The 24,610-nt window shown below is 42.0% G+C and overlaps 1 protein-coding gene across 2 annotated transcripts in view; it reads left to right on the forward strand.

The window, feature by feature from the left end:
- Window positions 1-24,610, forward strand: part of RIN2 (Ras and Rab interactor 2) — a 237,114-nt gene that overhangs the window by 85,831 nt on the left and 126,673 nt on the right. Inside the window, exon 1 of one of the 2 annotated variants that reach the window (XM_040447829.1) lies at window positions 20,644-20,683. The exons of the other annotated variant lie outside the window; for it this stretch is intronic. The gene's annotated coding sequence lies outside the window, so the exon portion shown is untranslated. Of the gene's footprint in view, window positions 1-20,643; window positions 20,684-24,610 lie in introns of those variants that run through there. 2 annotated transcript variants of the gene reach the window in all.

Genomic DNA, 24,610 nt, shown 5'->3' on the forward strand with positions numbered 1-24,610 from the left:
CATGAATTCAGCAAAGTTGCAGGATACAAAATCAATGTACAGAAATCAGTTGCATTCTTATACACTAACAATGAAGCAACAGAAAGACAAATAAAGAAACTGATCCCATTCACAATTGCACCAAGAAGCATAAAATACCTAGGAATAAATCTAACCAAAGATGTAAAGGATCTGTATGCTGAAAACTATAGAAAGCTTATGAAGGTAATTGAACAAGATTTAAAGAAATGGAAAGACATTCCCTGCTCATGGATTGGAAGAATAAATATTGTCAAAATGTCAATACTACCCAAAGCTATCTACACATTCAATGCAATCCCAATCAAAATTGCACCAGCATTCTTCTCGAAACTAGAACAAGCAATCCTAAAATTCATATGGAACCACAAAAGGCCCCGAATAGCCAAAGTAATTTTGAAGAAGAAGACCAAAGCAGGAGGCATCACAATCCCAGACTTTAGCCTCTACTACAAAGCTGTCATCATCAAGACAGCATGGTATTGGCACAAAAACAGACACATAGACCAATGGAATAGAATAGAAACCCCAGAACTAGACCCACAAACGTATGGCCAACTCATCTTTGACAAAGCAGGAAAGAACATCCAATGGAAAAAAGACAGTCTCTTTAACAAATGGTGCTGGGAGAACTGGACAGCAACATGCAGAAGGTTGAAACTAGACCACTTTCTCACACCATTCACAAAAATAAACTCAAAATGGATAAAGGACCTGAATGTGAGACGGGAAACCATCAAAACCTTAGAGGAGAAAGCAGGAAAAGACCTCTCTGACCTCAGCTGTAGCAATCTCTTACTCGACACATCCCCAAAGGCAAGGGAATTAAAAGCAAAAGTGAATTACTGGGACCTTATGAAGATAAAAAGCTTCTGCACAGCAAAGGAAACAACCAACAAAACGAAAAGGCAACCAACGGAATGGGAAAAGATATTTGCAAATGACATATCGGACAAAGGGCTAGTATCCAAAATCTATAAAGAGCTCACCAAACTCCACACCCGAAAAGCAAATAACCCAGTGAAGAAATGGGCCGAAAACATGAATAGACACTTCTCTAAAGAAGACATCCGGATGGCCAACAGGCACATGAAAAGATGTTCAGCGTCGCTCCTTATCAGGGAAATACAAATCAAAACCACACTCAGGTATCACCTCACACCAGTCAGAGTGGCCAAAATGAACAAGTCAGGAGACTATAGATGCTGGAGAGGATGTGGAGAAATGGGAACCCTCTTGCACTGTTGGTGGGAATGCAAATTGGTGCAGCTGCTCTGGAAAGCAGTGTGGAGGTTCCTCAGAAAATTAAAAATAGACCTACCCTATGACCCAGCAATAGCACTGCTAGGAATTTATCCAAGGGACACAGGAGTACTGATGCATAGGGGCACTTGTACCCCAATGTTCATAGCAGCACTTTCAACAATAGCCAAATTATGGAAAGAGCCTAAATGTCCATCAACTGATGAATGGATAAAGAAATTGTGATTTATATACACAATGGAATACTACGTGGCAATGAGAAACAATGAAATATGGCCTTTTGTAGCAACGTGGATGGAACTGGAGAGTGTGATGCTAAGTGAAATAAACCATACAGAGAAAGACAGATACCATATGGTTTCACTCTTATGTGGATCCTGAGAAACTTAACAGGAACCCATGGGGGAGGGGGAGGAAAAAAGAAAAAAAAAAAAAAAAAAAAAGAGGTTAGAGTGGGAGAGAGCCAAAGCATAAGAGACTGTTAAAAACTGAGAACAAACTGAGGGTTGATGGGGGGTGGGAGGGAGGAGAGGGTGGTTGATGGGTATTGAGGCGGGCACCTTTTGGAATGAGCACTGGGTGTTGTATGGAAACCAATTTGACAATAAATTTCATATATAAATAAAAAAATAAATAAAAAAGTAATTACTGGTAAGGTCGGATTTACCTCTGTCATTTTGCTATTTGTTTTCTACATGTCTTATGCCTTTTTGTTTCTCTCTTCCTCCATTACTTCCTTTGTTTGTGTTAAATAGATATTTTCTAATTTTTTTAATGTTTATGTATTTATTTTATTATTTTTTATATGAAATTTTTTGTCAAATTGGTTTCCATACAACACCCAGTGCTCATTATTTATTTATTTTTTGATAGAAGGAGAGTGCAAGCAAGGGAGGGCAGAGAGAGAGAGGGAGACACAGAATCTGGAGCAGGCTCTAGGCACTGAGCTGTCAGCACAGAGCCCGATGTGGGGCTTGAACTCACAAACCGTGAGATTATGACCTGTGCTGAATTCAGACGCTTAACTGACTGAGCCACCCAGGCACCCCCTAAACAGATATTTTCTAGTGTACCAGTTTAACTCCCTTCTTGGTTCTCTTTTTTAGTTATATTCTTAATGTTTGTCCTGGGAATTACAATGAACATATTAATTTATAATAGTCTAGTTTGGATTAATGCCAACTTAATTTTAGTAATATGTAAAAACTGCTTCTATATAGCTCTGTTTTCTCTGTGTTAATATTGTCAGACATATTACATCCTTATGCTGTAAACCCATTGACACAGTTTTACAACTAGTGTTTTATGCAATTGTCTTCTAAATCAGATAGGAGAAAAAAGCTATTTCAAACAAAAAGACATTTGTATGGCTCTTTACATTTTTCTATGTAGTTACTTCTCCTGGTGCTCATTACTTCTTCATGTGGATTCAAGTGGCCATCTAGTGTCCTTTCATTTCAGCCAGAGGACTCCCCTTAGTAGTTTTTGTAGGGCAGTTCTGGTAGCAAAAGTTCTCTCAGTTTTCATCTATCTGGAAGTATTTTGACTTTTCCTTAATTCTTGAAGGACAGTGTTATTGGATATAGAATTCTTGGATGACAGAGCTTTTCTTTTGGAACTTTGAATATGTTATCCCCCTGCCTTCTGACCTGCATGGCTTCTGATGAGATCATATATCCAGGTCAACAGACAAGATAGGAGGTAGCAGAGCTTGCTACTTTTCACTTCTTCACCTTTCACAGAGAAAGGGCATGTTCCCTAGTAGCGACAAGAGTCTGGGGCTGCTCTTAAACATTAGATACCTGAGGATCTCTGAGTCATGGAAGAGCTTGCAAGTCTACTAGGGGGAAAATATGAGTCAGGGAGGGAGGGAAAGAGAGAAAGAGAGAGAGAGAATTTTATATATTAAGGATCCTGCAAAGAGGGATAAATTAATAGAAAGGATAATGTCTACCTCTTTAAGTATATTTAAGAAAGAAAAAAATGAAGAGGGAGAAAGAAAGAGAAGGAAAGAAAGAAGGAGAAGGAAAGGAAAAGAAAAGAAAAGTTGGGCACCCAAAGAGTACATACCATATGGTTGCATTAAATGCAATTCAAACAGGTAAAACTAAATATGAGGATAGAAGTCAGGATAGTGGTTCTCTTTGGTGGTGTAACTGGGAAAAGACAAGATAGAGGCTTCTGGGAGGCAGGGAGTTTTTAAATCTTGGTGTGCAGGCGTAAACATGTTTACAAATTTATAGAGAGCTGTTCACTTATGACCTGTGCATATGTGTCACATCAATCCCCCAAATTCAGGGAAAAAATAATTTTGGAAAGATATATTCCAAACTATAAATAGTGAGGGGGCAGGAAAAGCAGAATTATGGGTGGAAACAGGATGGAGAATGTTACTATGTGTATCTGTTTGGAAAAAAATTTTTCCTGCAATGATTGTGTATTAGATTAAAGGGATTTCTGTTTTGAAAAAAATATTAAATGAATAAATAAGTGCTGGGGGAAGGAATGCGTTTAATGGGCAATTTGGTGCTGGGAGAATATGAAGAGGGAATGGGGGTCTTTGGGGCAGTGGATGTTGTGAAGAGCAGGGAAATTTCACAGGACTTTGGGGAGGACTGTGGTTGTAGCCACTCCCTTCCCCACTGGGCATCATCCGGGGGCCTGGAGCTGGCTGTTTCCATTAAGTCTCTTTCCCCTTATGACTAGGGGAAATCACACTCCCAAACATGGAAAAATGTAGAGTGATGGCCTGGATAAGTCCATTGCAGACAGGTTTGACACTGTTTGTGGCCTGGGGGATTGTATAGCCCAGCATGTTTTGGCACACCCACATTCCAGCATCCGTTTTTCCAAGGTGGGGTATGGCTCTGGGTTCAAGGCTGATGCTGGGGGTGTCACCCCACCCACTCCATAAACTAGGTCCCTGGGGATCTCACCCAAGCCTTCTTCTTTTGTCCTGTAACTCCACTCAGTGAGCTGACGACACAAGCTGGTCAACTTGGTGGGCCTGTGAGGCCTCTGCCATCAGTTTTGATCTAAACATGAGTGGCACAAACCTGTTTATTAAGAGCAGGATTCCAGCAGGAACTGTTGGATGAGATTGTTTTCCCAGTGGGATGGACCCAATTCTGATTGAGTGCACGTGCCTACACCCATCACCTCATGATGTACCTGACATTTGTTCTTATGCCCTTGTCTGCTTTAACCTATGCCTTACCACCATGTGATTTTCAAGGGAGGAACAAGATAACAGGTGAGGAAAGCTGCTATGTGCAGAGTCCCTGTTGTCAGTATATAACTGCCCTAATACTTATGAAGGAAATACAATAAAGGCAAGGATGGGGAGGGGCCTCCTTTCTCATGACATTGACAATAATGGCCCTTATACATGCTTTCGAGCTTGCCTACAGCTTTCATGATCCCTTTTACTGTCCCAACCCTGCTTTGTTTACCTGTTACAGATGAAGAAATGGAAACTCAGGGAGGTTCAGTCACCTGCTCAAAGTCACAAAACCAGTTCAGCGATGGAGTAGGACATGTCTCCTGGCTCTTGGCCTAATGCTCTTCCTCCGGTCGACCTTCTCAGAGTCTGCTGTGCCATAAGGAATTGTTTGAAGAGACACTATTCTGTCTCATCCTTCCAGTCAGCTGCTGGAGGATCTAGTTCAACCCTCACACCTGACTTCTCTCCTAGGCCTTTCATTTCATGCTTCAGACACCCATCCTTCCCATGCCTCCCACTTCTCCTGGTGTGATGGGACTTCCCTTTGCCATTCATCCTCTGAATGAATCGTGTTGTTACAATGAATGTGTATTATTTCTATAATCAAGGGAGGGGAAAAATACCACAAGCTAATATAATATTTCAAGACCATCAATTTCAAGACCTCAAATTTCATAAACGAAGGCACTGAAACTCAGAGAACATGCCTGGTCCAAAGTCACACGATATGTTACCAGTAGAACTGACCGAGTCCAGATCTCATGGCTTTTGTCCCCATGGCTCTTCCTCTAGTGCCGTGCCCCTGTAAGAGAGCAATCAGGCTTGGCAGTGCTTACCTGAGCATGAGTTTTGAGTTGGTTGTTTCTCCATCCTTCATAAGGTGCCTGGGTTTCCCCTATGTAACAGGGAGCAGGCAATGTCTGGGAAGACACAAAATGAAGCAAATAAGTACTCCTGATTTGTTAGGTTGTTAATATACAAAGACACATCATCATTCCCTTTCCATCCTTCCCTTCCCTACAGTTTCCAGGAATGTTTTAAAATTGTTGACGCAGCCCATTCATAGGTTCCTTTCAAGGCTAAGTTGCCGTGCTCCTTAGTCCAACCCAAAAATATTTATGAAAATTAAGGAGATGTTTTTACATATCTGGTCACACCCTGAATTGCTGGGAGAGAGTCTCCATCTGGGATGGCTAGCAGGTGGTCAAGCCTCAGACCCATACAATTGCATTTCCTGGGCCCAACAGACAGCCCCTTCCATGCAGGTTTCTCAAGGTCCCCTTGGGCACCTTACCGTGCTTGGTCTTTTCCAAAGTAACCCATCAGCAGATGCGTTTTCTTTCTAGAAACCTACAGATTTAAAGTCTTAAAATGTGGTTACGGTATTTTTGTTGTTGAGAGTTGACACATAAGTCAGATTCCAAATAGTTCCCATCATCTCCAACATGGGACTTTTGTACCACTTTCTTCTTCTCTGGCTCCACCCATTCCCTAAGAATTTTGTTCTTTGGGGGCATTTGGTCATATGGGCCATATTGAAGCTTTCATGCATACCAGGCAAGGACTTTTTCAAAAGGACTTTAATAGGTTTTTTGGCATTGCCGCCTTGAACATGAGTTGACTTTTGTTCTTTCAGTTCTGTTGAAATGAATTGACTCCATCCCTTCACCTGGATCTGGGGGCACAGATGCTGGCCCATAGGTTTTGCTGACATCTGGAATAAAAATGAAATGATTATTTGAACCATAAAGGTGAAGTTTCTTTTTCTCTACCAGTAAGTGTTCATATTTATTTTGGAAGACGATCGAGTTGTCCTCATTGTGAAGTGGCTTATCGTGTGATAAAGATGACCTATTGAAAGATCAGAACATTTGGGAGCCTCCCACACTGGAAAATCTTGTGGACACCCTGCGCCTCACATGGAAAGCGAGGGTCTCAGAATGACAGGAGGCCATGGAACTCAGCGGTGTTTGTCAGGAGCTCCTCTGTCCCTCCACCGAGGGAGGGTCCTGTCAGGAGTGTTTGTCGATTTGCTAATAAGGTCCTTGTGATGTAAGTGCTGGCAATGGAGAAGGGTACCAGGGAGACATAGGATCGGATGGCACAGTGTTTGGGAAAGCTTTCTGGAGGGAGGCAGGGCTGGAGAAGGCTCTTGACTGAGCGAGGTTCAAAAAAGCAGAAAGCAGTTGGGGAGAGTGGCACAAAGCATAGTCGAAGGCTGTGGAGGCTCCCATCAGAGGTATATGGAGCATTTTTTTTTGAGGAGAGTGAGCACGGTCTGTATCGTTCTGGAAGGCATTCCAGGATACCCTAGGGTAAGTTTAATGATTGCTTCAGATACTCTGCCACCTGGAAAAGGATTGAGTGTGTCACTTGGCCAGTTGTGTTCAGACTAGTCAGGGCTGCCTTGTGAGTGGACCAAGGGGGTATTCCAGCTGAGCGCCTCACACTCACCCCCTTCAGCCAAGACAGCTTTGCCCATATCTGGTGAACTTCCACATAGAATTTCACTTGAAAAAAGAGATGAACTGCAACTGAAAAGGTTGGAATTCACCAAGCCAGCCTACTCATCATAGCTTAAATATAGGGAAACTGCGGTTCAGAGGAAGGAAGCAACTCCTTCCTAGATTATACAGTGAACCCAACACAGCTTCTCGATTAATAGAGCTTCTATGCTGTCCAGCTAGTCAAAGACAGCTTCTCTTACAACTGATCCAAGAATCTCATACTACCACACCCCACCGGCATGTTAAAAAATGAAATGGTAAGCAATATTAAAGAAGAGAATCACTTTCTTTGAGTTTCTTTTGAGAAGAACTAGTCTTCTTAGAAGTAGAAAGTTATTCTGACAAAATCACTTTCAGTTTTCAAAATGTTTTCAAACACAAGGTGTTGACTTCATAAAAATTTTTTTTAATGTTTATTTTTGAGAGAGAGCAGAGCGCGAGTGTGGGAGGGGCAGAGAGAGGAAGACACGGAATCTGAAGCAGGCTCCGAGCTGTCACCACAGAGCCTGATGCAGGGCTTAAGCCCACATACTGTGAGATCATGACCTGAGCCGAAGTCAGATGCTCAACCGCCTGAGCCACCCAGGTGCCCCAAGGTGTTGACTTTATAAAGAATACATTTTTTAGGGCCATAAAACATTGCAATGGAGTGTCATGGCTCATTTATAATTTTCCACACGACATGGTTCAGGTAAATTAACAAGATTCAGGGTACAGATAGCTTAAATGGGGATGCTGAAAGAATAAACTTAGTTTCCTGATGGTCAATCAGAGTTAAATCCTCAAGTATGTCAGGTTCCAAAGCCACAATAATTTAAGAGAGAATAACTCCAGAAGTGATGTCGATGGAGTATTTTTCCAGTTTGGCTGGTAAGACTGGAAACAGTTTATAATTGCAGTCCTGTGCTCTTGGGAGCTACCCATTAAACACTTCATCATCCCAGATATTTAAAGGATAAAAAACATTGCTTGCCTCTGAATCTGGGGTCAACTATTCTACCAGATATACACTAAAGGATCAAAGCCTGTCAATGGTGAACTGAAAACACTAGAACACAAGCTGAAACGTAATCGGTTTTACTTCTGCTAAATTCTTTTTCTATTGCCAATGGTGTGTAACTATGACATTCAACATTAGCCTGTCACAATTCCGCAGTTATCTTGGTGACTTAACGTTATGTCTACTGCAGGCGGCACAGGCTCCAAACCCAGGTAGGCATGTAAACAGGTATACAACTGGTGTATGACAACTGGGAATGGCAGAGACTGGCCAACTGGGAACATCCATCCCCTTCTGTGGGGGAGGGGATGTCTACTGTTCCATCCAGCTGACTGTTTGTCACTTGGGGGGTGTAGGACCTGTGTTCCCAGCCCTTGTAATTTTTCAGAAGTTACCAGAAATTTGGATTTGTTGATATTGGCAACGATTCCATTTTTCTTTTGTTTCTTTGTTTTTGTATCACTGGGCAGACCAGAATTAGTATTTGGCCCTGCAGCCAACCTTCTTTTCTTGCTAACTAGAATAATGACATTGCTGAGTTGCCCAAGATATTCTGAAGGCAATTCTCATCAATTCCTCTTTTTTTTCTTTCCTCCTTCATCTAAAGTGTTGTTTGCCATTTGTTTTTTAGCTTGTTTGTTAGTATCACTTTCCCCCCCTCACAAAAGTCCAGAGAGTCCTTCCAACTTATTCTGCTCTATCTCGTGAAGCTGTGAGTTTAGGTAATTTGTTCTGTGCTTTCTGTCCTAGGGATAAGTTACAAGCAACAGTTGCACGATTTCTGAATGCAATTTTTCATTTCACATGTTAAAGAATTAGGGAAGCTGATGTAGAAAAATACCTTTGCATTTGAGGGAGAGGAACCCAGGCTAGCGGCAGGATCAGCAAGGGGTAAAGTTGCTGGAGCTCCAGCTTTGTAGAGCCTGAGGGTGTTCTAGAACTGTGCTGTCCCACACTGTAACCCTTGGCTACATGGGACTGTTGAGCACCTGGAGTGTGGCTTGCACAAATTGAGATGTGTTGTAAGTGTAAAATGCACACTGTATTTGGAAGCAGTATGAACAAAAGAGAACATATCTCATTCTTTATATTGGTTACATGTTAACATGATAATATTCTAGATATATTAGGCAAATAGAATATTAAAATTAATTTTACTTCTTTATTTTTATTTTTTATTCTGGCTGCTAGAATCTTGTAAATGACATCGGTGACCCTCATTGTATTCTAGTGGGTAGTGGTACCCTAGAACAGGGGTCTGCAAACCTTTTCTGCAAAGGCCCAGGTAGTAAATATTTTAGGTTCGTCAGGCCATAAGGTCTTTCTTGTAACCGCCCACTCTGCCATTCTAGTGCAGAAGCAACCACAGTGTGTACATGAATACATGTGGCTGTGTTGCAATAAATTGTAATTTACCAAAATAGGCAGAGGCAGTTGTATAGATTTGCTGACTCCTGCTTGATGAGAAGATAAAAACCAGTGGGAAGGAGGAGATGGGGTTGCTTCTGAGGGTCTAGTGGCATTCTGCTTGTTGGTCTTGATGTGGGAAACAAAGGCAGAGAAAAAAATTAAATTTCCTTACAACTTACAGCCCATTGATAAGTCCTTGAGACAGGCAGAGTGACATTCCTCTAGGAACTCAGCTACCTGGATGATGACATTTTGCTAAGGGCAAAAGGCAATCTTAGTTTCACATTATCCTGACCTCCAGGATCCTGTAAGTCTTCTTTAATATATAAAAATTCCTTTGGAAACTTCCTTTATCTCTACTCCTCCAAGATGTATGTTGGCATTCATACTCCAAGCTTATGGCCCCCGGATATACATCTGAAGTGTCTTGTGACTAAGTTTTTACTAAACAGTATTAAATGACATTTTCCTAACTAACAGCAGCCCTTCAAGGTCTTGGAAACCTTGTTTCCAAAATGCCTTAGAGACTTATGCTGTCCCTAACTCCCTCCCAACCTGAAGGTATATTATCAGTCACTCTTCACAGCCCCAGTACAGCTCTTTCTGCCCATAGCCCCTATGCCCGTGTTTTAATAAAATCACCTTTTTGCACCAGATTGTCCCAAGAATTCTTTCTTGGCCATCAGCTCTGAACCCCACTTCAAACCATATCTGGGTGCTGGTTAAATGGGTATGCTAACTTTTTGAAAGTTCATCAAGCTGTTTCTGTGTCATGTGTTTATTCTTCCATATGCACATATAATGCTTCAATAAAAAGCTGACTTTAAAAAAGCCAGAGATGTGTATCTGCTCTTGTCAATCAGTGACAGTCCTGTTCCCACTTTAAGAGCGATGCTATTTTTCATGTTTTCCACTGGTAGTCAACCATTAAGTTGTCCCACACAATTGGCTTTTCCCCCAAGCATCTGTAACTCCTGTCTTACTGTAACATTCCTTCTGTACCACGTTCGCTACCTTTGGGAGAATTGTATAGGGACAATAGTCAAGCCCCTGGCCATTTGGGGAGGCATAAGGGAACAGAATTCACTGGATTGCAAAAGCTTAAGCTTTTAGAACTGCATACGCTTAAGCCACCAGATTTCGCCAATTAAAAAAAAAAAAAAAAACAAAAAACCAAAAACTTCTGTTTCCCTATGAGCTCATCCTGTCTGCAGAATGAATAAATGGGTTTAATATTTTGTCATTTAAATATAGGCAGTCAGCAAAGTATGACTTTTCCTTCTGGACCTCGATGCTGACCAATGATCAAGGCTCTTGTGCATGCCTGCTCAGATCTAAGGAGAGAGCCGAAAAGATGGGGGCTGAGGCCTGGGCACAGGAGCTCCATACAGGTTCAGTAGCTGAGACAATGTCTTTCTACCCCTAGTGCTTTGCTCCTTGCTTCATCGAAGTCACAGAGAGAGAGCTTCCAGAAGTGGAAACATTTTTAAATAAATCTTTTAAGTTTTCGCCTGTGGATACAGCTGCGTTGACACAAAGCCACGTTTGAGGCATGATGTCTCGGAAGCCTGGCACCACGGAGTGTTTTTCTACTGGGACCCATAATGGCTGGCTTTTAAGAGTGGTCCTGTGTTCAGTTTTATCAATGTGGTGCTTGAACTGGGCCTTCAGCTGACCTCCAAAAGGAAATAGTTTTAAAAGGAAGAATTTTAAGTCTGCCAAGAGTCAGATAATGGCACAGCACAGAAAAAAGCAAGGGTTTGTGTTTTATATTAAAATACAAGTCTCTTAATGGCTCAAAAACAGCAGCCTCTAGAAAATGTGCAGCTTAATATATGAAGCTAGAAAATACAGTTTCAAAGATCGAAAATTTCCCTCTTTTTTCCTTGTGATTTGTTGGAAAGAAGCAAGTTCTTTCCTCCTGAACCTTCTCCTACCTTTATTTTTGGTTTTATACAAGCTGACTGTTCTCTTTAAAGTAAATTTCAGAGTACTCTGAAAAAGTCCATGCTGTGTTCATAGCCTCGTGCCTGATGAGTTTTCAGCCCAGAAGCTCTACAAAAATGTGCTTTGAGGACAAAGGCCATTAATATTTGGTTAATCCTGTATGATCAACTTCTTTCCCACCTGCACATCCCTCTTTTTCACCCAAAGAGTGATACAGTGAGGACCCTGGGAGATGAGGGGGTGGGTTTGCTCACTGTCTCAATGCATCAGGTGTGGCTTGGTGGAAGTTGTTGTCTCTCCTCAGAGTGATCATTTGTGAAGAGAAATAGTGTGTGTCCCCCTCACTATTGGTGTGGACTCTGGCTGGATGCTAGACAGGGGACATAAGCCGACATTATAAATCACTTCCGGGGAGATGTGATCTAGAGTTCTCAGAAACCAGTTGGCCTTGGTGGTCACCTTACTTTCTGTTTGTGGCAGTCCCGTAAATAAGTGGAGCTACAAAGAACAGCTTAGGCTACAAAATCAGCTGAAATCAGTGGAATTGCCACCTACGTTTTATCATCCAACATGTGCCTCATGTGCTGTATGTCCAGTTACAAGCAGTTCTTTTTTTTTTTTTTTTGATGTTTTATTTACTTTTGAGACAGAGAAAAAGCAGGAGCTGAGGAGGGGCAAAGACAGCGGGAGACAAGAACCAAAGAATATGGGGCGCCTGGGTGGCGCAGTCGGTTAAGCGTCCGACTTCAGCCAGGTCACGATCTCGCGGTCCGTGAGTTCGAGCCCCGCGTCGGGCTCTGGGCTGATGGCTCAGAGCCTGGAGCCTGTTTCTGATTCTGTGTCTCCCTCTCTCTCTGCCCCTCCCCTGTTCATGCTCTGTCTCTCTGTGTCCCAAAAATAAATAAACGTTGAAAAAAAAATAAAAAAAAAAATTAAAAAAAAAAAAAAAAGAACCAAAGAATACTCTGGGCTGTCAGCAGAGAGCCTCCATGTGGGGCTTGAGCTCATGAGCTGTGAGATCATGACCTGAGCCGAAGTGGGACGCTCAGCCACATGAGCTACCCAGGTGACCTGCCTTTTTTTTTTAAGTTTACTTATTTTGAAAGAGAGAGATGGAGAGGGGGAGGGAGAATTTGGGGGAGGGACAGAGAGAAGGAGACACAGAATCCCAAGCAGGCGCCGAGCCAAGCCATCAGCATAAAGCATGATGTGGGGCTCGAACTCACAAACTATGAGATCATGACCTGAGCTGAGATCATGACCCGAGCCGAGATCAAGAGTCAGATGCTCAACTGACTGTGCCACCCAGGTGCCCCTAATTGGCAATGCTTGTCCTACTAGATGGTATGTAAAATAATGGTGCTTTTACTATCATTGGTGAATTAGATGCTGTCAAATTTAGTATTTTTCCACTAGAGCATTCTATCGACTGGTCATCAAAAATGGAACTAGAATTATGAATGGAGTAACTCTAGATTTGCAGGGTGGCTAGTAATGAAGAAACAGGAAGAGAAACCACTCTTTGGCTTTTTAAAGCCTTTATGTACAGTGGGGTATTTTAGTCTCTATCCACCCTCATTTAAAAAAAAATGTTAACATATAATTTTCATACAGCAAACATAAAATCTTAAATGTACAGCTCCATAGACTTTATGCAGACAGAGCTCTGTAGCAGACCACCACTGTAACTGACACTCAGATCAAGGTAGAAAGCATCTGTATCACCCCAGGTAGTTTCTTTGTCAATAACACTCCCAAATGAGAATAGCCATTATTCTGACATCATCAATTCACTTTGGCTGATCTATGCCATAAAATACATATACTTTTGTGACTGGCTCCTTTTGCTCAACGTGTTTTTGCAATTCACTCATGTTATGATATATATCAATATCAATATTGTTCCTTTTAATTCCTGGGTACTTACCCATTCTATGAATGTGCACAATTTTTTAATCCATTTTCCTGTTAATGGATATTTAAGTTGTTTCTAGTTTGAGCTATTGTGGAACTACATTGTCATGAATATTCTTGTACTTATGTCTTTTTGTAGACACATGCACTCATTTATCGTGAAGTAGCATTCCTTGTGACAGGGTAGGCATAGATATTAGTAAATATTCCAGTTTGCAGAAGTAGCTGGACCAAATTATACTCCCACTGGCAGTGTGTGAGAGTTCCAGTTGCCCCACATCCTTGCCAACACCTGATGTGGACAGTCTTTGAAATTTTATCTGTTCAACTGGTTATGTAGATATATCTCATTATGGTTTTAGTTGACATTTTCCTGATGAACAGCAATATTGAACACCTTTTCATATGCTTTAGACGTGTATATTCTCTTCAGTGAAGAGCTCATTCATGTCTTTTGCTCCTTTTAAACATTTCTTTTGTCTTTTTCTTATTGTTTTTCAGGCTTAAAAAATATATATTCTGACCATAGGTTCTTTGTTGGATGTATGTATTTAGAATATCTTATCCCATTCTATGACTTGTCCATTCACTTTTTAATGATGTGTTTTCTTGAATAGTTTTTAATGTTAATGAAGTCTGATTTGTCTTTTTTGCATGGTATATCCTTTTAAAATGTTCTTGTTGTCATTGTTGAGATGGTTCTTGCTTTTTATGTCCTATTTAAAGAAATCTTTGCCTATCCCTTAGTCCCCTGGTCTGATAACCTGTTTCTCAGGCCAGTTCAGCTGCATGCCAGAGTCAATGTATTTTCTTGAATAGGGAGAATAGAAATCAGTCCAGGCTAAATCTGGGTGAAGCCCGAAATGTGCCAGAAGTTAAGTTAGGAAGGTGAAATCAGCAGATGTGCAGAATAGATTGAAGCAGAAAGAGGCCCGACACAGTTAGGTTTTTGGTCCAAGGAAAGAGGAATTCTAGAGACTTTGTGGTTGGGTGAGCAGATAATTAATTATATTGCCTTCCAGCCCACATTGTATCTCTAAGAGTATTTGGAGAATCTTGTCAGACTCCTTCCTAAAATTAAACTCTTTGATATTCACAGCTTCTAATTTATTGTCCAGAAACATTGAAAAGTTGACAAATTTCTGTTTTAGGGACATCATGTTAATGTCTGGTGGCCATCATTTTTCTTCTAAGTGCTCAAAACCCATTATCTTAATAATCTTTTTGGCCATATTCAGGGAGTAAAACCTCCACTTAGAATAACATTTATCCATCCAAAATCCTCCCACTCTCCCCCCATTTTTTATAAGTTTTCCTAAAAAAAGATCAATGTCAATAATTCCGTGATCTCATCTGTTTTCCTACAGCCCTGGGTAAATGTTTGGGTTTGCTTGTCATAATGAGACCCTGGCAGGTCCTGGACAGCACTGCCCAGGCAGAGGGGACCGGTGCCAAGTGGGAGTTAGCAGGAAGCATAGGACATGCAGAAGGAAGGTGGGCAGCTGTAAACTCTGTGAGAGACAGAAACCTATGTCCCAAACAAAGTAGGATTGGGATCATGTAGCAGCAGCTGAGCTGAGACCTGACAGCTCAGGAGATGAGCTCTGGAAGCCATGGGTCTGTGTGGTTTTCCTGGGAAGGGAGAATAGCTGTATACTGCGAATGTACCTCCCTGCCAGGCTATTCCAAGCGTTTTATCCTTGAAATGTTGGGACAACAGAAATGGAGCTGAATTTCCTAAATGACCGTAATTGGCAGGAACAAGATGGGAGTAGCCACTCAACATCCAAGAAGGTGAGCTGGATGAGGCTGCAGAGATGCCCTCGGCCGTGCACTCTGAAGAACAGAGTAGGTACGCACGGTATAGTAGAAAAAGAGGACTCTTGGGACTCAAACATACCTGGTTCTAATACTGGCTCTATGACCTATTAACTGTAGGACACTAGGCAAGATATTACCTGCATCCTGAGATCAATAAGAGGATCAAATAGGGTTGTATAAAAATGTATAAAATGCAAATTTTCCCATTTTCCTCCTATTTCTTCCCTATGCTCCACCCAGGGGATAGCTTTCCGCCCTTGTCTTTCTTGCCCACTTTGCAGCACTGGCCCAATTGAACAGTCACAATATTTTGAAACAAAACCTTCCTTTGGCTCCCAGTTAGACCCCCCCTATTCCATGACAACAGTTACCATGTTGTATAAATCTGCTAGGCCTGCAATAACATGACACCACAGACTGGGTGGTTTAAACAACATAAATTTATCTTCTCACAGTTCTGGAAGCTGAAAGTCCAAGTTCAGGATTCTGGCAAGATTGGATTCTTCTGAAGCCTCTCTCCCGGGTTTGCAGATGGCCGTCCTCTTGCTCCCTCTTCACTTAGTCTTTCCTCTGTGTGCGTGCATCCCTGCTGTCTCTCCCTGTATGCTCTAATCTCTTCTTCCTATAAGGACCTTCTTTTTTTTTTAAATTTTTTTAACGTTTATTCACTTTTGAGAGACAGAGAGAGACAGAGTATGAGCAGGGAAGGGGCAGAGAGAGAGAGGGAGACACAGAATCTGTAGCAGGCTCCAGGCTCTGAGCTGTCAGCACAGAGCCTGACGTGGGGCTCGAACTCACAAACTGTGAGATCATGACCTGAGCCGAAGTCAGATGTTCAACTGACTGAACCACCCAGGCGCCCCAAGGGACCTTCTTATCAGACCAGATGGATTAGGGCCCAACCTAACAGCCTTAGTTTAAGCCTCTTTAAAGGCACTATCTCTTAAATACAGTCACATTCTGAGGTTTGGGGGTTAGGGCTTTAATATATGAATTCTGAGGGACAAAATTCAGTCCATAACACATGGGTGTGCTGACAACTCCCACACTTGTTTCTCTAGCATGTTCCTTCCCATCCTTAAAAGCCAGATCCATTGATGTACCTGCCTATACTATACTTCTACTATACTATACTATCCTGATCTTTCCTCCTGAATGTCCTGGCAACTCAAACTCAATAATTCCAAAATCCAACTCATTATCTTTTCCCTAAATCCTTCCATTTCTTACTAACTTGTGGATTCATATAGGAGGAGCTGTATCTCATATGAGTCTTACCAATTTGCTGAATCTGTTTGAATAGGAAAAACCAAGAAGAGCAGCCTGGATGTAGTACAAAATATAGCATGGTTTAGGCATGTAGCCTTTGGAGTCCTCTGTTATCTCTACCACTTACTCCTTGTTGACTTGGAGAACATTATTTTACATTTTTGTACCCCATTTCAGGCTGATTCGAATGGCAACCTCTCCTGGATGCTGTGACAATTATATGAATCTGTATATGTGGTGCCCAGTTTGGTACCTTGGGCCTTATCTGTTCAGTTCTTACCAGCCTTACTTCTGGCTCCCAGCATTTGCATCTCTGACAAAAGAGAGCAGGAGCAGCCCTCAATCAATGACTGATGAGTATTGGTGTATAAATACCCCAGCTCCCTCACCTTTCAGATGGGATTACTCTAAGGTTTGTGTTTGATGCTGTTTGCAAGAGTTTCCCTATGAAATTAAACTCCAGTGAAATTGGCTTGAAATCTATCCTGTCCTTCTGTGTGTCACTCCCCATTCACCTACCAGCATTTCCTGGCATCATCTCTCCCAGAAATTACCTGCTCTGGAATCCCTGTCTCAGGATTTGTTTCTGGGGGAACCCAAGCTATGACAGTGTGCTATGGTATGGATGTGTCCCCTCAAAAATCGTATGTTGAAATCCTGTTGCTTAAGGTGATGGTATTAGGAGATGGGGCCTTCAGGAATTGCTTAGGTCATGAGAGTGGAGCCCTTGCAATTGGGATTAGTGCTCTTATAAAAGAAACCCCACAGAGCTCCCTAACCTTGTTGTCTATGTGAGGATACAACAGGAAGTCTGCAACCAGGAGAGGTCCCTTTCCCAACCTAGCTGGCAGCCTGATCTAGCACTTCCAGCCTCCAGAACTGTGAGCAGCAAATTTTTGTTGCTTGATTTAGTGCCTAGCATCTAGCAAATGCTCAGAACTGTCATTTCTGCCATTAGTTAAGTTTTTTTTAACCGGTAGAAAGCAAAGATGCCCCTGGGTGGGAAAGCAGTCTTCTTCACGCTTCAAAGAGAGGCCCTGTGTGGCCATCATGAGCACATGAGAGCCCAGTTAATGATGGTCAGTTTATAATACGCATTCTTATTGGGAGCTCTCATGGCCCCAAGGAAGCAAAAACTGCTTTGGGGTCGGGTGCTGGGGAATGACAACAAATCTTAATCTTCCTGTTCAAATTACAGATGTCTGTGACCTATACATAAATATACTGTATATTTATAATATTAAAATTGAATCGAGGGGGTCATTAAGAAAAAAATGTGGAAAAAACCTCCTGGGAGAGGAGCAAGAACCCCGCTGGTTTATAATAGGCAAAAAAGTTACTATTGACATTACCCTGGCTTTGGACCATCCTGGGTGGCACTGTTTAGTGTGCTGGGTTCATGTCCTCTTTTCTGGAATGGGGATTTAGCAGTTGAACTTGAATAAAGTTGTTTAGTTCGGTTTGCCCAGGGAGGCACCAGGCTTTTTGGCAAAACATTCATCTGCTTGTGGTTAAGATTTTCCTGGTTCTTATTACAACCAGACTTGGTTACATTTTGAGAACCATGAGGCTTGGCTCTCAGAAACAAGACAACCGGTTGACCCAACATGGTGTGCTTTGAATCTTTCCTTCTGACTTCTCCAAAGCTTCTCCTCTTGGCTGACAGCACTGAATTTGGCAAGAAGAAAAAAGGACCAAATTCCTTCATTCCCACCCACGTTTCTTTTGCCAAAGTATTATTATTAAAGGGTTTTAAAAATATAGCTCTCCTGCAGGCGTATAATGAGCCTGGCTTAAAGATTTATTTTCATTCATTAGGAAGGCATCAGAAGGATGGTCAGGCTAGTTCAAAGTAGGCTACAGGAGACGAATATGGGTTTATGATCAGTTCAAAGCAAGACTGCTGAAATACGCTCACCTAATTTAGGTACAAAACTAGTCACCACTGTACAGGACAATCAAGCCATAATCTTTGGAGTTGTTCTCTGCTGGGAAAATGTAATTTCTGAATTATATTTGCATGATTCTATCTGAGTATTTGGGGAGTTTTTTAAAAATTATCATCTAGATTCACCTTGACGTTTACTATACCACTCTGTATGGTCTATTAAATCTTAACAAGCTTGGGGCGCCTGGGTGGCGCAGTCGGTTAAGCGTCCGACTTCAGCCAGGTCACGATCTCGCGGTCCGTGAGTTCGAGCCCCGCGTCGGGCTCTGGGCTGATGGCTCAGAGCCTGGAGCCTGTTTCCCATTCTGTGTCTCCCTCTCTCTCTGCCCCTCTCCTGTTCATGCTCTGTCTCTCTCTGTCCCAAAAATAAATAAACGTTGAAAAAAAAATCTTAAGCTTTAGTTCTACTTTCCTTTCGAGTATCTGAAAGGCTACCTGAAGAACTTGAATTAACTTGAACCTTTTACATCAAAGGCACCTGGTAGCTAGGTGCATTCAACAGTTTGCTGTGTTTACAACATCTTTATATGCCTAAACATCTGCTTATTTCCGTGGTGTAAATGCTCCAGCTATCATGAGTTTCCATCTACCGATGCAATGTCATTGAAGGTGGAGTTGAGAAGAAGCATATAGTCATTATTGTGAGCCAGTATTCTCTAGTTCCAGAACATCATTGAGTGTGTGCTGCTACCTTTTATGGATTGTGGTCATGATGTTCAAATTACGTGCTAAGAATGTAGAATTGTGGTCACTAAGTATCTCTGAAGGGCTTGAAAGATCAGCTGAGGGGCGCCTGGGTGGCGCAGTCGGTTAAGCGTCCGACTTCAGCCAGGTCACGATCTCGCGGTCCGTGAGTTCGAGCCCCACGTCGGGCTCTGGGCTGATGGCTCAGAGCCTGGAGCCTGTTTCTGATTCTGTGTCTCCCTCTCTCTCTGCCCCTCCCCCCGTTCATGCTCTGTCTCTCTCTGTCCCAAAAAAATAAATAAACGTTAAAAAAAAATTTTTATAAAAAAAAAAAAAAAGAAAGATCAGCTGAAACTAATCCCTGGAGCCCTGATATTCCTTGAGGGTGCTTCACAGGTTACACAAACTTTAATTCAATTTTCTTTTCCAGGGCCATTTGGGTGGCTCGGTTGAGCATTCAGCTCTTGGTTTCAGCTGAGGTCATGATCCCAGAATCGTGGGATGGAACCCCAGGCTCTGCACTGAGCTGCACTCCGCTGAGCATGGAGCCTGCTTAAGATTCTCTCTCTTTTTTCCCTCTGCCCTTCCCTTCTGCTCACACATGCTTTCTCTCCCTCTCTAAAAAATAAATAAATACATTTCTTTTTCAAAGTTACATTTTAAAAAATACAATGAAAGAATACACATGTAGCAAACATATAGAGAGGTATGTGGGACTGATTAACACTGAGTGTAGAATTTTTGTGACTCCTGAGATAGAAAAGAGGCTATGGTGGGTGAGGAATTTAAAGGGGTTGTGAGTACAGAGGTGTGCCATACTATCTTTAAACTTTGTTGTAGATCTTAAATACTGCACAACAGATTAACAACACCCACAAATACATTTTATATCAAATTTTAAACCTCTAAAAAACGCTAATGTCAAACTTGCTGCCAGACTAAACTTATTTTGTACAAGTGATGGAATAAAGCTTTCTCTTGCCTTCTCTGTGTAATTACACATTTCCCAATGTTTCATGGGGAGTTTTAATGTGCAAAAACATTAAACTGTCGCTGAGAATCTTGTTTTATTTTATTTTGTATAACGAGACAATGCAATCTGTTTTTAAAATTTGAAGCAATTTCATACTTAATAAATGTTGCAGGGGCACCTGGGTGGCTCAGTCAGTTAAGCATCTGACTCTTGGTTTCAGCTCAGGTCATGATTCAGATCAGGTCACGGTTTTGTGGGTTTGAGCCCCACATCAGGCTCCATGCAGAGCCTGTTGGCATTCTCTGTCTCCCTCTTTCTCTGCCCCTCCCCCGCTCACATTGTCTCTGTGTCTCTCAAAATAAATAAACTTAAAAAAAAATGTTACAAATAGTTCAAAGAATCAAGTATGCCATTCATTTATACAGATTAGTAAATTGTTAACATATTATCACATTTGCTTTATCATTCTCTCTCTCCCCTACACACACACACACACACACACACACACAGCACACACACCTTTTTCTAAATGGTTTGAGAAGAAGTTGCATGGATCATGTCTCTTAGTGCTTCAGTGTTTTTTGTTTGTTTTTCAGTAGGCTTCATGCCCAGCATGGAGCCCAGTGTGGGGCTTGAACTCATGACCGTGAGATCAAGACCTGACCTGAGATCAAGAATTGGACACTTAACCAACTGAGCCACGCAGGTACCTCAATACTTCAGTGTTTACTTCTTAAAACAAGGACATATTCTTATGTCACCACAGTACAGTTGTCAAATTCAGGACATTTAATAATACTTTAATCTACAGTCCATATTCCAGTTTCCCCAGTCATCTCAAGAATGCCATTTGTAGCAAGTTTACTTTTTATTTTTTGGACTCAGCATCCAGTCCAGGATTGTGCGTTGCATTTAGCTGTCATTTCTTTTTTGAGTCTTTCAATCTGAAATGGATCCTCTGCCTTTCTTTGTCTTTCAAGACCTTGACATTTTTGAAGAGTTCAGGCCTATTGTTTTTGTAGAGTGACCCTCAGTCTGGCATGTCTGATGTTCCTCACAGATGGATTCAGGTTATGTGCTTTTGGTGGGAATGCTACAGAAGTAATGTGTCCTCCCCAGTGCCTGATATCAGGAGGCACACGTGGCAGGTAACTCTGCTGGCTGGGTATGTCGGTGTCATCCAGGTTTCTCTGCAGTGGGAGATTTTTCAGAGCCATGATTTGACTAAAAATGAGGGATGAATCCAGGGGGGCTTATTGAGACCTTCCTGGACCATAGCTCCAGAGTTTGCTCCGAAAATGTCAGCCAGCTGGGTGAGCCAGCCTGCTTTCTAAGCTGCACAGCATTTTTGTGGCCCCAGGAAAGGGCAGCATCAGCAGCCTGAAGTGTCTGCATGTCTGGCGTGAGGCACCCTGGTGCTCAAAGAGCTGAACTAAGTTCTGCGACAGGAACCTACACCAAGCTTGGCCTCCAGGATGGTTGCTGAGTGTGGTTGTTCCCCTGTTTGGTGATGTAATATTTGTGCAGTGTGGGTTTTCTGAGTTTTCCCCACTTACCCGTGCAAGATAAATCCAGTCTTTTCTCTGAGCCAGGGCTGCTGAAGTGCCAGGCCACAAACCATGCATTGCCTGACCCAGGCTGGAACAGTGGCCTCTCACAGAAAAACAGGAAATTAGAACATATGCACTTTCCACGTACTGGCTAAATTATGAGTTTCTCAGTGGTTCCATGTGGCTTGAATAACAGGGTAATTTTCTTTCACAAAGTAAAATATTCTAATTAAGATGTATTTTATTGAATAACATTTTATTTTAGTGACTTCTTTTTAGTGTCTAGTGCCATTTTAAGTTCTATCACAGATAGATTTTCCTTACATTTTCAGTAGGCCAAGGAAGCATGGTGTTAGCAGGGCAGATATTATGTGCTTGTCTGTGTTTTATAGATATACTGGGCACACTCTAAATGTCAGGGAACATGCAGGGCCCTCTGGGTGACAAATAGAAACATGGAATTAGAATGTCATGGGAGCCTGTTCCCTGTGGCACCCAGAGAAGGGAAGGCTTAATGGTGGGGGCCAGAGAAGGTGGCACAAGAGGAGGTGATCTTTGGGCTGAGTCTTGAGTGGTAGAGAGTGTTTTAAACAGAGAGACTGTTACAGACATACAAAGGTGTGGCAGATGAGAGTGGGCTTGTGGGAGGGGCCAGAAATGGGAATAAAAGTTTGAGTCAGGTTGGGGAAGACTGTGTAGTATATGTTACATCAAAGAGCTTGGACTTCACATCGTAAATGTCAGGGTTGGTGTCTCATCCCGATTAGATTTTGTGCATCAGAGCAAGAAGGGCTTCTCAAACTTGAGGGAAGCATTTCTGGGAAAGAAGACCCTCATTCACTCTTCCGAGGGAGCTTGACCTATCTCTGGATATGTGGGTGTGGGGCTGTGAAGGCAGGAGCTGCTGCTGTCTTTCCACCACGGGGCACACGGAGTGTGGACAGCACTGACCCCGGGAAGCTAGAACCCGGAAGCAGAAGAAAGCCAGGGAAACAGGGCCTTGTCAAAATCATGGGGCCATGGGACTGGACTGTGCCTCATGAAGCGGGACTTCAGTACCTCCCTTAATCACTTGTACTGCCTAGTGATTTTTAAGTTTTTATTTTGAAATGGGCCAAACTTCCTAAAAGTTGCAAGGAGATTTCAGAGGACTCATGTTTACCATTCATGCAGATTCACCAATTTGTACCTTTTCTCCCCTTTGGCTGTATCAGTACCTGAGATCAGGTTGTATACATCACACACCTTTACCACTTACTACTTCTGTATGCCGTTTTTAAGAACAGGGGTGTTCTCTTCATTCCCACAGTCCTATCAGCCAAGACTGAGGCTTAGTCATTGATCGAAATTACAGATACTAATTTTTTACTTATTTGAGAGAGAGAGAGAGAGAAAGATAAAGAGAAAGTGTGAGTGGGGAGAGGCAGAGAGAGAGGGGGAGAGAGAGAATCCCAAGCAGGCTCTACACTTAGCATGGAGCCCAACACAGGACTCAAATCCACAAACCATGAGATCATGACCAGAGCCGAAGTTGGACACTTAGCTGACTGAGCCACCCAGGCTAAGATACTAATTTTTAAATGTTCCCAATAATGGCCTCTATATATAGCTTGTTTCTTTCTCCAATCAAAGATCATGTGTTTTTTTAGAGGTTCAGGTCTTTTTAACCTGGAAGACTTTTCAGCCTTTCTTTGTCTTGCATGACATTGATATTGTGCAGAATCTGGGTTTTTTATGTAGTGTCCCTCAGTTGGTGGGGAGTGTGTGATGTTTCCTTATGACTGGATTCAGGTTCCACACCTTCTGTTGGAATACGCTATAACTGACATTGTATCCCTGGGGCATCAGGTCAGGACGAATGTAGCATCTGTCTACCTGCACTGGGGATCTGAACTTTGATCATCCGGTCAAGGTCTTATGTAGTTTCTCCACTGTACAGTTACTATCATTTCTTACGCAGTTAATGAGCAATCTGTAAGGAGACATTACTGTTTATTTTTAAATCAATTTGAATTGGATTTTCTGTTACTTATAACATGAAAGCTCCTCACTGATTCAAGAGCCCATTTATATTGCTGGGTTAATTGCTGGTGACCACGGGGAAACAAGCAAGGGATTAGGATGAGAAAAATAGGAGTTTCTTAAAAGCTTTAATTGTGGTCAGGTGGTAGCAGAGCCAGACCAAAGTGCATGGGGATCTCGAGAGGATAAATCATTTGGTGACACTTCTTAGTCTTTGAATGTATTTTGGAAAAAAAAAAAGAAAGAAAGATTTTTGTGTTGATAAAAATCACACCCTCTGTAACAAGTCTTTCAATTGTTGGAAATTTCCAACAATTTAAAAATAAGCCTTTCATTTTTTTTACTACTCTTTTTAAAGTTCTATTTATTTATTTTGAGAGAGAGAGAGAGAGAGAAAGAGAGAGAGAGAGAGAATGAGAAGAGAATGAGAATTAATGAGCAGGAGAAGGGCAGAGAGAGAGAGAATCCCAAGCAGACTCCATGCTATCAGCACGGAGCCCAGTGCAGGCTCAATCTCATGAACTGTGAGCTCATGACCTGAGCTGAAAAGTTGGTCACTTAACCAAATGAGCCACCGAGGCGCCCCTTTTTTTCATTACTCTTAACTGGATAATGTTAGTTATGTTCACAAAGGATAGTGGTTGTTTACAGGGACACACAACATTTATTCAAAATATGTTTATGCATTTTTTCCTGGATTTTATATTGACAAAAATGTTCCCATTAATTATAAATTCAGTACTAGTTGAGCAGGATTCTTTAGACAAGCAGTGAACCAGGCTCAGAAATAGAAATTCTATACCATTTACTGGGAGATGATCTCAGGGAATGCCAGTAGAAAAGTAGGGACAGGAGAGAGGGGAGGGAAAGCAGTCCTTAAAGTGTGTTATTTAGCAAATGTGTGCATGTTTTTTGTCTGCGTGGTGTGTGTGTGTGTGTGTGTGTGTGTGTGTGTGTGTGCTCATGTTTGCATCCATCCATGATTGTCCATGATTATCCTGCTGTCCACACTAGGTGTGTGTACCCAGACCCTGAGATAAGGCTTCAAGTGCAAATAGTTT

Source organism: Herpailurus yagouaroundi, unplaced genomic scaffold (assembly GCF_014898765.1).
Source record: "Herpailurus yagouaroundi ecotype Mexico unplaced genomic scaffold, PumYag 196, whole genome shotgun sequence".
Taxonomy (NCBI): Eukaryota; Metazoa; Chordata; class Mammalia; order Carnivora; family Felidae; genus Herpailurus; species Herpailurus yagouaroundi.